This window comes from Neofelis nebulosa, chromosome 5 (assembly GCF_028018385.1).
Source record: "Neofelis nebulosa isolate mNeoNeb1 chromosome 5, mNeoNeb1.pri, whole genome shotgun sequence".
In the NCBI taxonomy this organism is placed as follows: domain Eukaryota; kingdom Metazoa; phylum Chordata; class Mammalia; order Carnivora; family Felidae; genus Neofelis; species Neofelis nebulosa.
This window is the reverse complement of record NC_080786.1, coordinates 135,266,317-135,279,350: the sequence shown is the minus strand read 5'-3', so window position 1 is coordinate 135,279,350 and position 13,034 is coordinate 135,266,317. Positions and strand designations below refer to the sequence as shown.

General features: G+C 37.3%; 2 pseudogenes; both read right to left on the bottom strand.

The window, feature by feature from the left end:
* Nucleotides 1–8,484: 8,484 nt before the first annotated feature.
* On the bottom strand, nucleotides 8,485–9,079 carry LOC131512723 (synaptobrevin homolog YKT6-like; annotated as a pseudogene).
* A 1,390-nt stretch (nucleotides 9,080–10,469) lies between these two features.
* On the bottom strand, nucleotides 10,470–10,568 carry LOC131513272 (U6 spliceosomal RNA; annotated as a pseudogene).
* Between the last annotated feature and the right edge of the window lie 2,466 nt (nucleotides 10,569–13,034).

The following is a 13,034-nucleotide window of genomic DNA, read 5'->3' as shown; positions in this document are numbered from 1 at the left end:
CTCCTGAAGTGGATCACCTAAGGAAAAGCGAGCTAAGCCTGCCCCTCCCGCCCCCGTGCACCTTGCCTACCCACCCCAGCTAATACGCCAGCTCCCCAGCACCACAAGCCTGGCAGTGTGCAAGTAGACCAGACGGGCCACACCACCCCACAGTGAATCCCGCCCCTAGGAGAGGGGAAGAGAAGGCACACACCAGTCTGACTGTTGCCCCAACGGTGGGCTGGGGGCAGACATCAGATCGGACTGCGGCCCCGCCCACCAACTCCAGTTATACACCACAGCACAGGGGAAGTGCCCTGCGGGTCCTCACCACTCCAGGGATTATCCAAAATGACCAAACGGAAGAATTGCCCTCAGAAGAATCTCCAGGAAATAACAACAGCTAATGAACTGATCAAAAAGGATTTAAATAATATAACAGAAAGTGAATTTAGAATAATAGTCATAAAATTAATCGCTGGGCTTGAAAACAGTATACAGGACAGCAGAGAATCTCTTGCCACAGAGATCAAGGGACTAAGGAACAGTCACGAGGGGCTGAAAAACGCTTTAAACGAAATGCAAAACAAAATGGAAACCACGACGGCTCGGATTGAAGAGGCAGAGGAGAGAATAGGTGAACTAGAAGATAAAGTTATGGAGAAAGAGGAAGCTGAAAGAAAGAGAGATAAAAACATCCAGGAGTATGAGGGGAAAATTAGAGAACTAAGTGATACACTAAAAAGAAATAATATACGCATAATTGGTATCCCAGAGGAGGAAGAGAGAGGGAAAGGTGCTGAAGGGGTACTTGAAGAAATTATAGCTGAGAACTTCCCTGAACTGGGGAAGGAAAAAGGCATTGAAATCCAAGAGGCACAGAGAACTCCCTTCAGACGTAACTTGAATCGATCTTCTGCACGACATATCATAGTGAAACTGGCAAAATACAAGGATAAAGAGAAAATTCTGAAAGCAGCAAGGGATAAACGTGCCCTCACATATAAAGGGAGACCTATAAGACTCGTGACTGATCTCTCCTTTGAAACTTGGCAGGCCAGAAAGGCTTGGCACGATATCTTCAGTGTGCTAAACAGAAAAAATATGCAGCCGAGAATCCTTTATCCAGCAAGTCTGTCATTTAGAATAGAAGGAGAGATAAAGGTCTTCCCAAACAAACAAAAACTGAAGGAATTTGTCACCACGAAACCAGCCCTACAAGAGATCCTAAGGGGGATCCTGTGAGACAAAGTACCAGAGACATCACTACAAGCATAAAACATACAGACATCACGATGACTCTAAACCCGTATCTTTCTATAATAACACTGAATGTAAATGGATTAAATGCGCCAACCAAAAGACATAGGGTATCAGAATGGATAAATAAACAAGACCCATCTATTTGCTGTCTACAAGAGACTCATTTTAGATCTGAGGACACCTTTAGATTGAGAGTGAGGGGATGGAGAACTATTTATCATGCTACTGGAAGCCAAAAGAAAGCTGGAGTAGCCATACTTCTATCAGATAAACTAGACTTTAAATTAAAGGCTGTAATAAGAGATGAAGAAGGGCATTATATAATAATTACAGGGTCTATCCATCAGGAAGAGCTAACAATTATAAATGTCTATGCGCCAAATACCGGAGCCCCCAGATATATAAAACAGTTACTCATAAACATAAGCAACCTTATTGATAAGAATGTGGTCATTGCAGGGGACTTTAACACCCCACTTACAGAAATGGATAGATCATCTAGACACACAGTCAATAAAGAAACAAGGGCCCTGAATGATACATTGGATCAGATGGACTTGACAGATATATTTAGAACTCTGCATCCCAAAGCAACAGAATATACTTTCTTCTCGAGTGCACATGGAACATTCTCCAAGATAGATCATATACTGGGTCACAAAACAGCCCTTCATAAGTTTACAAGAATTGAAATTATACCATGCATACTTTCAGACCACAATGCTATGAAGCTTGAAATCAACCACAGGAAAAAGTCTGGAAAACCTCCAAAAGCATGGAGGTTAAAGAACACCCTACTAACGACTGAGTGGGTCAACCAGGCAATTAGAGAAGAAATTAAAAAATATATGGAAACAAACGAAAATGAAAATACAACAATCCAAACGCTTTGGGACGCAGCGAAGGCAGTCCTGAGAGGAAAATACATTGCAATCCAGGCCTATCTCAAGAAACAAGAAAAATCCCAAATACAAAATCTAACAGCACACCTAAAGGAAATAGAAGCAGAACAGCAAAGGCAGCCTAAACCCAGCAGAAGAAGAGAAATCATAAAGATCAGAGCAGAAATAAACAATATAGAATCTAAAAAAACTGTAGAGCAGATCAACGAAACCAAGAGTTGGTTTTTTGAAAAAATAAACAAAATTGACAAACCTCTAGCCAGGCTTCTCAAAAAGAAAAGGGAGATGACCCAAATAGATAAAATCATGAATGAAAATGGAATTATTACAACCAATCCCTCAGAGATACAAACAATTATCAGGGAATACTATGAAAAATTATATGCCAACAAATTGGACAACCTGGAAGAAATGGACAAATTCTGGGGCGCCTGGGTGGCGCAGTCGGTTAAGCGTCCAACTTCAGCCAGGTCACGATCTCGCGGTCCGTGAGTTCGAGCCCCGCGTCAGGCTCTGGGCTGATGGCTCGGAGCCTGGAGCCTGTTTCCGATTCTGTGTCTCCCTCTCTCTCTGCCTCTCCCCCGTTCATGCTCTGTCTCTCTCTGTCCCAAAAATAAATAAAAAACGTTGAAAAAAAAAATTAAAAAAAAAAAAAAAAAGAAATGGACAAATTCCTAAACACCCATACGCTTCCAAAACTCAATCAGGAGGAAATAGAAAGCTTGAACAGACCCATAACCAGCGAAGAAATTGAATCGGTTATCAAAAATCTCCCAACAAATAAGAGTCCAGGACCAGATGGCTTCCCAGGGGAGTTCTACCAGACGTTTAAAGCAGAGATAATACCTATCCTTCTCAAGCTATTCCAAGAAATAGAAAGGGAAGGAAAACTTCCAGACTCATTCTATGAAGCCAGTATTACTTTGATTCCTAAACCAGACAGAGACCCAGTAAAAAAGAGAACTACAGGCCAATATCTCTGATGAATATGGATGCAAAAATTCTCAATAAAGATACTAGCAAATTGAATTCAACAGCATATAAAAAGAATTATTCACCATGATCAAGTGGGATTCATTCCTGGGATGCAGGGCTGGTTCAACATTCGCAAATCGATCAACGTGATACATCACATTAACAAAAAAAAAAGAGAAGAACCATATGATCCTGTCAATCGATGCAGAAAAGGCCTTTGACAAAATCCAGGACCCTTTCTTAATAAAAACCCTGGAGAAAGTTGGGATAGAAGAAACATACTTAAAGATCATAAAAGCCATTTATGAAAAGCCCACAGCTAACATCATCCTCAACGGGGAAAAACTGAGAGCTTTTTCCCTGAGATCAGGAACACGACAGGGATGCCCACTCTCACCGCTGTTGTTTAATATAGTGCTGGAAGTTCTAGCATCAGCAATCAGACAACAAAAGGAAATCAAAGGCATCAAAATTGGCAAAGATGAAGTCAAGCTTTCGCTTTTTGCAGATGACATGATATTATACATGGAAAATCCGATAGACTCCACCAAAAGTCTGCTAGAACTGATACATGAATTCAGCAAAGTTGTAGGATACAAAATCAATGTACAGAAATCAGTTGCATTCTTATACACTAACAATGAAGCAACAGAAAGACAAATAAAGAAACTGATCCCATTCACAATTGCACCAAGAAGCATAAAATACCTAGGAATAAATCTAACCACAGATGTAAAAGATCTGTATGCTGAAAACTATAGAAAGCTTATGCAGGTAATTGAAGAAGATATAAAGAGATGGAAAAACATTCCGTGCTCATGGATTGGAAGAATAAATATTGTCAAAATGTCAATACTACCCAAAGCTATCTACACATTCAATGCAATCCCAATCAAAATTGCACCAGCATTCTTCTCGAAACTAGAACAAGCAATCCTAAAATTCATATGGAATCACAAAAGGCCCCAAATAGCCAAAGTAATTTTGAAGAAGACCAAAGCAGGAGGCATCACAATCCCAGACTTTAGCCTCTACTTCAAAGCTGTAATCATCAAGACAGCATGGTATTGGCACAAAAACAGACACATAGACCAATGGAATAGAATAGAAACCCCAGAACTAGACCCACAAACGTATGGCCAACTCATCTTTGACAAAGCAGGAAAGAACATCCAATGGAAAAAAGACAGTCTCTTTAACAAATGGTGCTGGGAGAACTGGACAGCAACATGCAGAAGGTTGAAACTAGACCACTTTCTCACACCATTCACAAAAATAAACTCAAAATGGATAAAGGACCTGAATGTGAGACAGGAAACCATCAAAACCTTAGAGGAGAAAGCAGGAAAAGACCTCTCTGACCTCAGCCGTAGCAATCTCTTACTCGGCACATCCCCAAAGGCAAGGGAATTAAAAGCAAAAGTGAATCACTGGGACCTTATGAAGATAAAAAGCTTCTGCACAGCAAAGGAAACAACCAACAAAACTAAAAGGCAACCAACGGAATGGGAAAAGATATTTGCAAATGACACATCGGACAGAGGGCTAGTATCCAAAATCTATAAAGAGCTCATCAAACTCCACACCCGAAAAACAAATAACCCAGTGAAGAAATGGGCAGAAAACATGAATAGACACTTCTCTAAAGAAGACATCCGGTTGGCCAACAGGCACATGAAAAGATGTTCAACGTCGCTCCTTATCAGGGAAATACAAATCAAAACCACACTCAGATACCACCTCACGCCAGTCAGAGTGGCCAAAATGAAGAAATCAGGAGACTATAGATGCTGGAGAGGATGTGGAGAAACGGGAACCCTCTTGCACTGTTGGTGGGAATGCAAATTGGTGCAGCCGCTCTGGAAAGCAGTGTGGAGGTTCCTCAGAAAATTAAAAATAGACCTACCCTATGACCCAGCACTAGCACTGCTAGGAATTTATCCAAGGGATACAGGAGTACTGATGCATAGGGGCACTTGTACCCCAATGTTTACAGCAGCACTCTCAACAATAGCCAAATTATGGAAAGAGCCTAAATGTCCATCAACTGATGAATGGATAAAGAAATTGTGGTTTATATACACAATGGAATACTACGTGGCAATGAGAAAAAATGAAATATGGCCTTTTGTAGCAACGTGGATGGAACTGGAGAGTGTGATGCTAAGTGAAATAAGCCATACAGAGAAAGACAGATACCATATGGTTTCACTCTTATGTGGATCCTGAGAAACGTAACAGAAACCCATGGGGGAGGGGAAGGAAAAAAAAAAAAAGAGGTTAGAGTGGGAGAGAGCCAAAGCATAAGAGACTGTAAAAAACTGAGAACAAACTGAGGGTTGATGGGGGGTGGGAGGGAGGGCAGGGTGGGTGATGGGTATTGAGGAGGGCACCTTTTGGGATGAGCACTGGGTGTTGTATGGAAACCAATTTGACAGTAAATTTCATATATTAAAAAATAAAAAATAAATAAATAAAAATAAATAAATTAAAAAAACACCAAAAAAAATAAACATAAATAAATAAATAAATAAATAAATAAATAAATAAATAAAAAGAAAATGTCTGAACTAGGAGTAGATCTCAAGTCACCTGAGTCTCTCCCCACTCAGAGTGTGGTAATATTACCAAGATTATTGGAAAGGTCATATTATTGCATAGGTCATGCTGACAAGTACAAATATCTGTTTCAACACAGATACAATGCCTATAGCATTAGTAGTTTAAGTAAAAATGGGCTTTTTCCTCTTCATTATCTAGAATGATATAATATGCATAGAGTATACACATACATTTAAATTATATTATTATTATTATTATAAAGAATCAGGAAAAATACCTATTTTTCTGATTTTCCTTCTAACATAATAAAATACACATGTTCACAGTAGGCAACCAGATGTTCCAAATAAATTTTGCCTTGTTTTTGATTATATAGACATACATATGCCTGTGTGTGTTTATTATAAATACATTACTTGTTACTGAATTATTTAGTATCTATGTACTGCTATTGTCAAGTCTTTAAATAATCCTCATTTTCCCTTTTTTCTTTGACTCATGGCTAAATTTAGAACCATAGCATTTGCTTATTGTTGAAGTACTGATTGAAACAGAAGGTAACTGTATTCCCAAATATGTATGTATGTATGCATACATACATATATATATGAGAAAGACTGAAATAGCACTGAGGAAAAATTACGGCAGTATAGATTGTGTAGTGAGATCATCAGAAATCTTTACATGTTTCACAAGGACTGTATTCTTTGGTATCATGATTTAAAGTATACACAGAAAATAAGAGAAATAGAAATTTGTCCTGAGTAAAGGACCATCTTAGCTCCTTGATCCATATAAGTTTGATGAACTCTGCATTCCTAGGGAAGAGCAACAGTCATGCTGAGGGCAGAGAGATATCTATAAATGAGACCCTGATATGCCTTATGTGATTCTAATACACTCATCTCCTTCAGTGCTTTTACACATATCCATCCAGAGGAATTAAGCAAGAAATATTTCTCTGGAAATTTGTTTTAAATCATTTTCCAAAATAAAAATAATTTAAAATTTCAGGTACTTAAAAATTTAAGTAGAATTTGTGCAGAAATCTACATTTTTGTCTACAGTATTCGATTAGAATACAAACTAAATAAAAATGTTTACAGTTGTTTTACTAACTGTATCAAATACTAAAGCCTATACTGCACATATATATCTATGCATGCTTCCATCTGTGCTCCCAGGTACTTCATTTCATAAATCAACCTTCCTTACCTTTTCTAACAGTCTGAAACTGTTATGTAGAATGGAATGAGTTATAATATCATACTTTCTAGTATTCATAACTCAATTTTAAAAAGTCATTTAGCAGAAAAAATATGAATTAAATATTTCTAATATTAAAGATAATGCTAAATTTATCATGAATTATGTCTAAATAAATGTTATATTTAAAGAAAGAATATGATTTCTTTTAAAAAAAATTTTAGGTTTATTTATTTGGAGACAGAGAGTGTGCACAAGTGGGGTATGGACAGAGAGAGAGGAGAGAGAAAATCCCAAGCAGGTTCCATCCACACTGTCAGTGCAGAGCCCAATGTGGGGGCTCAAACTCATGAATCGTGAGATTGTGATCTGAGCCCAGAGTAGGACACTTAACTGACTGAGCCTCTCAGACACCCTGTAAAGACAGAAGATGGTTTCTGAACATCCTATATAGTTGTTCTTAAATCTTAAACATCCCATAACTTAACTCTTGGCCTTTCAAAAGACCCAGGTAATCTTCCTTACCTTAGTATTTTTGCTTGTACATTTATTTTTGGTGCTCATTTGAACTCCTTCATACCTGTAATTGATTCTGGAGGGCTTCGGGGAGAATTACACTTAAAATAATATTGCTTAGGGAAAAATCACAACTTTATAAAACTGATTCCAATAATTTCCTTCTCTTTCTTTTATGGAGAAACCCAGAAAGAAGTTCCCACAAAGCTGCAAATTTGATGAGTTGTTAAACTGATGACTCATCAAATTAATAAAGTCAGAAAACTTCTGGGTGATAATTGAAGTACAGAGAACAAAGACTCTATATGCAACATCCCTATAGCTGTATCTGATTTTTTGCTCTGGATCCAATCAGGAAAATATGGTAGTCTTGGGAAATCCACTTTATCTACAGACTTGTAAAATTCCATTGGGTAAATTTTTATTCCAAAGAAACTAAGACAGTGTATACATTGGCTAAGCCAAGAGCACTGCTTGGGGAATTTAACTATTTTGCTCAGACTATCACTGGCCATCTGTTATTGAAGAGAGGTCTTTAGAACTTGAATTATCTAGGCAGGCTAACACTGTTGATAGAATAACTTGGCTAAATCTATGTTTTCCATGTCAATTGTCAATTTGTTAGACATACTGTATCAGGAATGAAAAACAGGTTTTTTTTTTTTTTTTTTTTAATTTCTTGGTATTGATACTGAATGTTTGTAAACTTATTCAGTCACAGCAGAAAATCCTTGTTTCAAATGTGTGTGTGTGAAGATCTTGCTGTGATGGCTGAAGTTCATTTTTTTTAATAAAGCACGATTTGTTCAAAAAATTTTTTTAATCACTCAGAGTTTATGGCTTCATTTGGCCCAATAATACACCTCTGAGGACCCCACATGATCTTTCCAAAAATTACCAGACATGTAAATTTGAAGTGTTACAGGCCCTTCCATGACCCCTTAGGTCCTGCCTGTGGGTCTAAAGAGAAAAATGAGAGCGTTTCTACGTGGATCTTCCCACAGTGGCTCTGTTTCTCTGGGCTGCAGTGCTGATGCAAATGACTGGGGCATTTCAGCACAGGAGCCTCTGCACAATGCCATCACATGATTGCACAGCACGAGTTCTCTTTCTGGGCCATTTTATAGAAGGCTTTAGGCTGTTCCCAGCACTTGGGATTTGGACACCAGGTCACCCAGCTTCTCCTCTTGCCCTAACAGAGACTCCATCGTGTCGTGCAGCCTGATTTGGGTCTCATCCAGCTCCATCCTGTACCTTAGTCATGGGGTTAGTTTCTCAGCAGTTCTTGTATCTACTGGGGCTGCCATCTAAGGGCTGCTTAGCAGATGGTAGCAAGAGATCCGACTGGCCACTCTATACTGTCCACCTGCTTGGAGAATTCTTCTAGTACCTTCTCTAGAAAGGTAAGAGCCATGCAGGGCGGCAATTCACTATCTGCAATGACCACTCCTACAAGACTGTGGTTTCACACGTAGACGTGGCACAGATATTCTTGTTCTTGGACAGAAGCTCTGCTGCCTTATGCTGAGTGCTCCACAGCCCGTTGATCTGTGAGGGTCATGACTTTCTGATCACTGGACCTCTGGAAGAAGCTGAAGGAGCACACGTCGTATGTGGCTTTGAGCAGCACCACCTTGGGCTTGCCTTTGTACAGGACACAGGCTGTACAGCTTCATGGTGCAGTGTTCCCCACCCCTGCCCCAGAGCCATGGGACCAGCGCCCCTGGGGACTGCCTCAGGCTGCTGATGAGTCTGACCTATTGAAAACACCACCTGAAAAATGATTTATCAAGTAATTTAAGAAAATAAACATTTGGCACAGTTTGCTCTGAACTTTCAAATGCCTCAATATTAAGCATTTTGGAGTAGATATACTTTTTTATTGTCTAATTTGCTCTGTGAAGATCTGAAACTTCTAGCTCTTTTCCGTGTGATGAAAAGCATTTAAAAAAATTTCCCACAATAAAGTAATGTTAATGGTGAATGTTAGATTAGGTTAGGTAAACAACTTTTCTTTGTGAAAATCAAAAGAAGAAGTAACAGGTTATCAAAGATAAAATTTAAAATTATTGTATTATCTTCATCAACAAATCCTTGATAAAGAGTTAATTATAATGATATAAAACACTTGTTTTTAACACTTAACATGGACCAAGAAAGGAATTTAAATGTCTCATCTACATAAAGTCATTTTATCCTTGTAAAAACTATATTATTATAAATAAGTCAGGAAAAAAAAGATTATTTTAATGATTTTCCTACTTCTAATAGTACAGAGTGAGCATACATGGGGACAGCAGGCAACCAGATGCTCCATAGAAATGGGTATTTTGCCTCATTTTTCTGATTATATGCCAACATCTATCAGAGTGCTCAGGATAATAGCATTTTTGAGAAAATTAATCTGAATAAATGAATGAAAAGAACAAAAATAGAAGCGTTTTAAATATTACATTGTGACTATGCTTGAAAATACTGCTCATGTCATTTTATTTGCTGAAATGATTCTGTATAACTGCAAAGCCGCCATTGCCCACATACCTCAGGATTTTCCATATGCAGGGGCTGTCCTCCCACAGTTAGCAAGAGGCAGCAGTAAGGGGAGTAAATAGGAATATGAGGGTGGATGATGACATTCCATGACAAATGAGTCTGATGGTCTCATTTGTTATCATATTCAGTCATTGAAAATGTGCCAATTCTTGCTCCTCAATGAAATTTTCTTTTCTTCCTAAATTCTGATAATGGGTTTTATGCAGAATTCTATAAAATGATTCACCTAAATAGGAAAGTTTACAGCAATTTGAGTCAACATGCCAATGGAAGAAATGACACAGGTGCTTTGATCTTTTTCTTCCTTAAAAAATAAAGATTTTAATGTCATTTAAAAAGTTTTAAAGGGCATTTTTTAATGTGAAAATGCACTTTCAGTATTAAGACTTCATATTTGTATGTAAATTTAAGCTCAGAGATAAATTTACAAAACTTGAATTGTTATTTGATCAAAAGGGTTTTGAAAATTAAGCTGATATAGTTCCAATATCCCTCTTCCTTTTTTTTTTTTTTTTAAATACGGAATGCTTCACAAATTTGGTGTCATCCTTGCACAGAACTCATGCTAATCTTCTCTGCATTTCAATTTTAGTATATGTGCTGCCAAAGCATGCACTCTATCTTCCTTTTGTGACAATATGTTCTTTTGTTTCTTTGAGATTTAATCTCATGTTGCCTGTTTGGAAACATAATATGGAAAGAAGTCCAATGAACTTATGGAACATGTTGGTTTTGGACAGGTAAAAGAATGAAATGGTCTGAAGGGCTTGTTATAAATGCATATGATAAATTAGTCTGCCAGATTTAATAACATGCTTTATCCCTTTCAATTAAAGCTACTATGTGCAGATTCAAGTACCTTTAACGTTTATTTATTTTTGAGACAGAGAGAGACAGAGCATGAATAGGGGGTGGTCAGAGAGAGGGAGACACAGAATCCGAAACAGGCTCTAGGCTCTGAGCTGTCAGCACAGAGCCCGACGCGGGGCTCGAACTCATGGACCGCGAGATCATGACCTGAGCCGAAGTCGGCCGCTTAACTGATTGAGCCACCCAGGCGCCCCTCAAGTACCTTTAAAGACTGAATGTTATGTGGATAGATGGAAAAATGATACTATCATTGGATTCCATTCTCAGTAGTATTTTGTATTTTTTCAAAAGCTAAAGCTTAACTATATTTTTACTTATAAGTTATTTTTAAGGTTTAAAACAGTGAATTTGTGGTAAAACATGTCAAATTAACCTTTAAAAAATGGAAAATATTTTATATATAAGGATACCGTTTCTTCTTCCCAATTTTATTAATTAAAAAAAAAACTTAAATTGTTGTTCTAAAACACCAATGAGCTATTTGATTTTTATCTTGGAAAAAAATGAATGTATATAGATGGCACACATTCTTTTACTCGGTTGCATATTGAAAAAAAAAAGATGAGAAAAATTAGTTCAACTTTGATCTCAATTTAGCAGTAAATATCAATGCAGCTTTCCCAGATGTCTATAGTTTCAATTTTTAACTACTAACATAAGAAACTGAAGTCTTATTTTATGTAATTGGCTTTCCCATGAAAACTGTAGCTACAATTGAGGAGTTTTGCCTTTATACTTGATTCAATAACAGCAACAAAAAAATGATACTGCCCTAGGAAATGACACACAAGAATCATTTACATACGGGGCCTCATCTAACTTCAAGATTATTCTGTATGTGAAGTCTGCAGTAGGATTGACTCCACAGACTCTTTATTAGCCTACTTTTATCATCACACTTTTATGCCTTTAATAAGATGTTAGGTATTCTTTCTCCTTTTTTAAAGTTTGTTTGTTTATTTATTTATCTTTGAGAGAGAGAGAGAGAGAGAGAGAATCCCAAGCAGGCTCCATGCTCTCAGGCTCACAAACCATGAGATCATGACCTGAGTTGAAATCAAGAGTCGGATGCTTAATCGACTGAGCCACCCAGGCGCCCCTGTTCTTTTCTCCTTAAGTGAAACATATTTTACTTGATAAAGACATGTAGAAAAGTATGTGTGTGTGTGTGTGTGTGTGTGTGTGTGTGTGTGTGTGTCTATGTTGACTGATCTTTTCATAATATGCTGTTTTACATGTTGATGGCATTGTGCTGTTATAAACTGAGCCTCACATTCATGAGAGCAAAGGGCACAGCCAATGTTGATGACATCTGTCAAATTGTTATTATGGAGAATTTCCTGTAGAGTCATTGCATTGTGGGTCAGAGGGGAGGTGGAGCAAGGCAGAAGCATGTGAATAGAAATACACTTGGGATATAAATCAAAGAAGAGAGTACTTCATTTTAGGTGTGACCTACAAATCTATGAAATAAGTATAATCTTCATTCTAAAGAAAAGGAAACTAAAGTTCAGGAAGATGAAGTCATTCATTTAGAGTTCTAATGTAATATCAGAAGCAGGATTTTACGTCTCAACGTCCGATTCTATTGAAACTAACCAAACATGCAGAAAAATTTAAAAACAGACAAAACCAACAACAAAACCCTCCTTCATGTTGGCATTGCTTCTCTATCCTAGACACATTTTCCATTTTTTCTTGATAGATGTCAAGCAACAGGTTTTTTTCCTGATATTTGTTGTCAATATAATCTCCTCCTCCAACCACTGTTCAACATTTAAAACTATACTAATTAGCAACAGCTTGAAACATACCACAATTTGGAATTATAGAAAGGGAAGGGGATCATAGTTTGACAAACAACAATTAAAGAAAAACCATCTGGAAGAGATAAAAGTGCTGAGGAGATGATCCAATAAATGTTTCTCAATAATTTTACATGCATAAACATCCAGGAGATAGGAAGATGAATATAGATATTGTAAAATAATTATTTTAGATATCCATTCTCTGGTTCTCTTAAAGCTAGACTCTTCCTTATACTTTTATAAGGAAAATACATAATCATAAACTATAGTCAGATATAAACTTCAGTATCTCTGCTAAAAAGAAGTATGTTAATTAAGAAAAATATAACAAAGTCATTTCAGAAAACATGTATTTGATGGTAATAGCTTAAGAATTTAACATGCTTATGTGTGTTCCCTT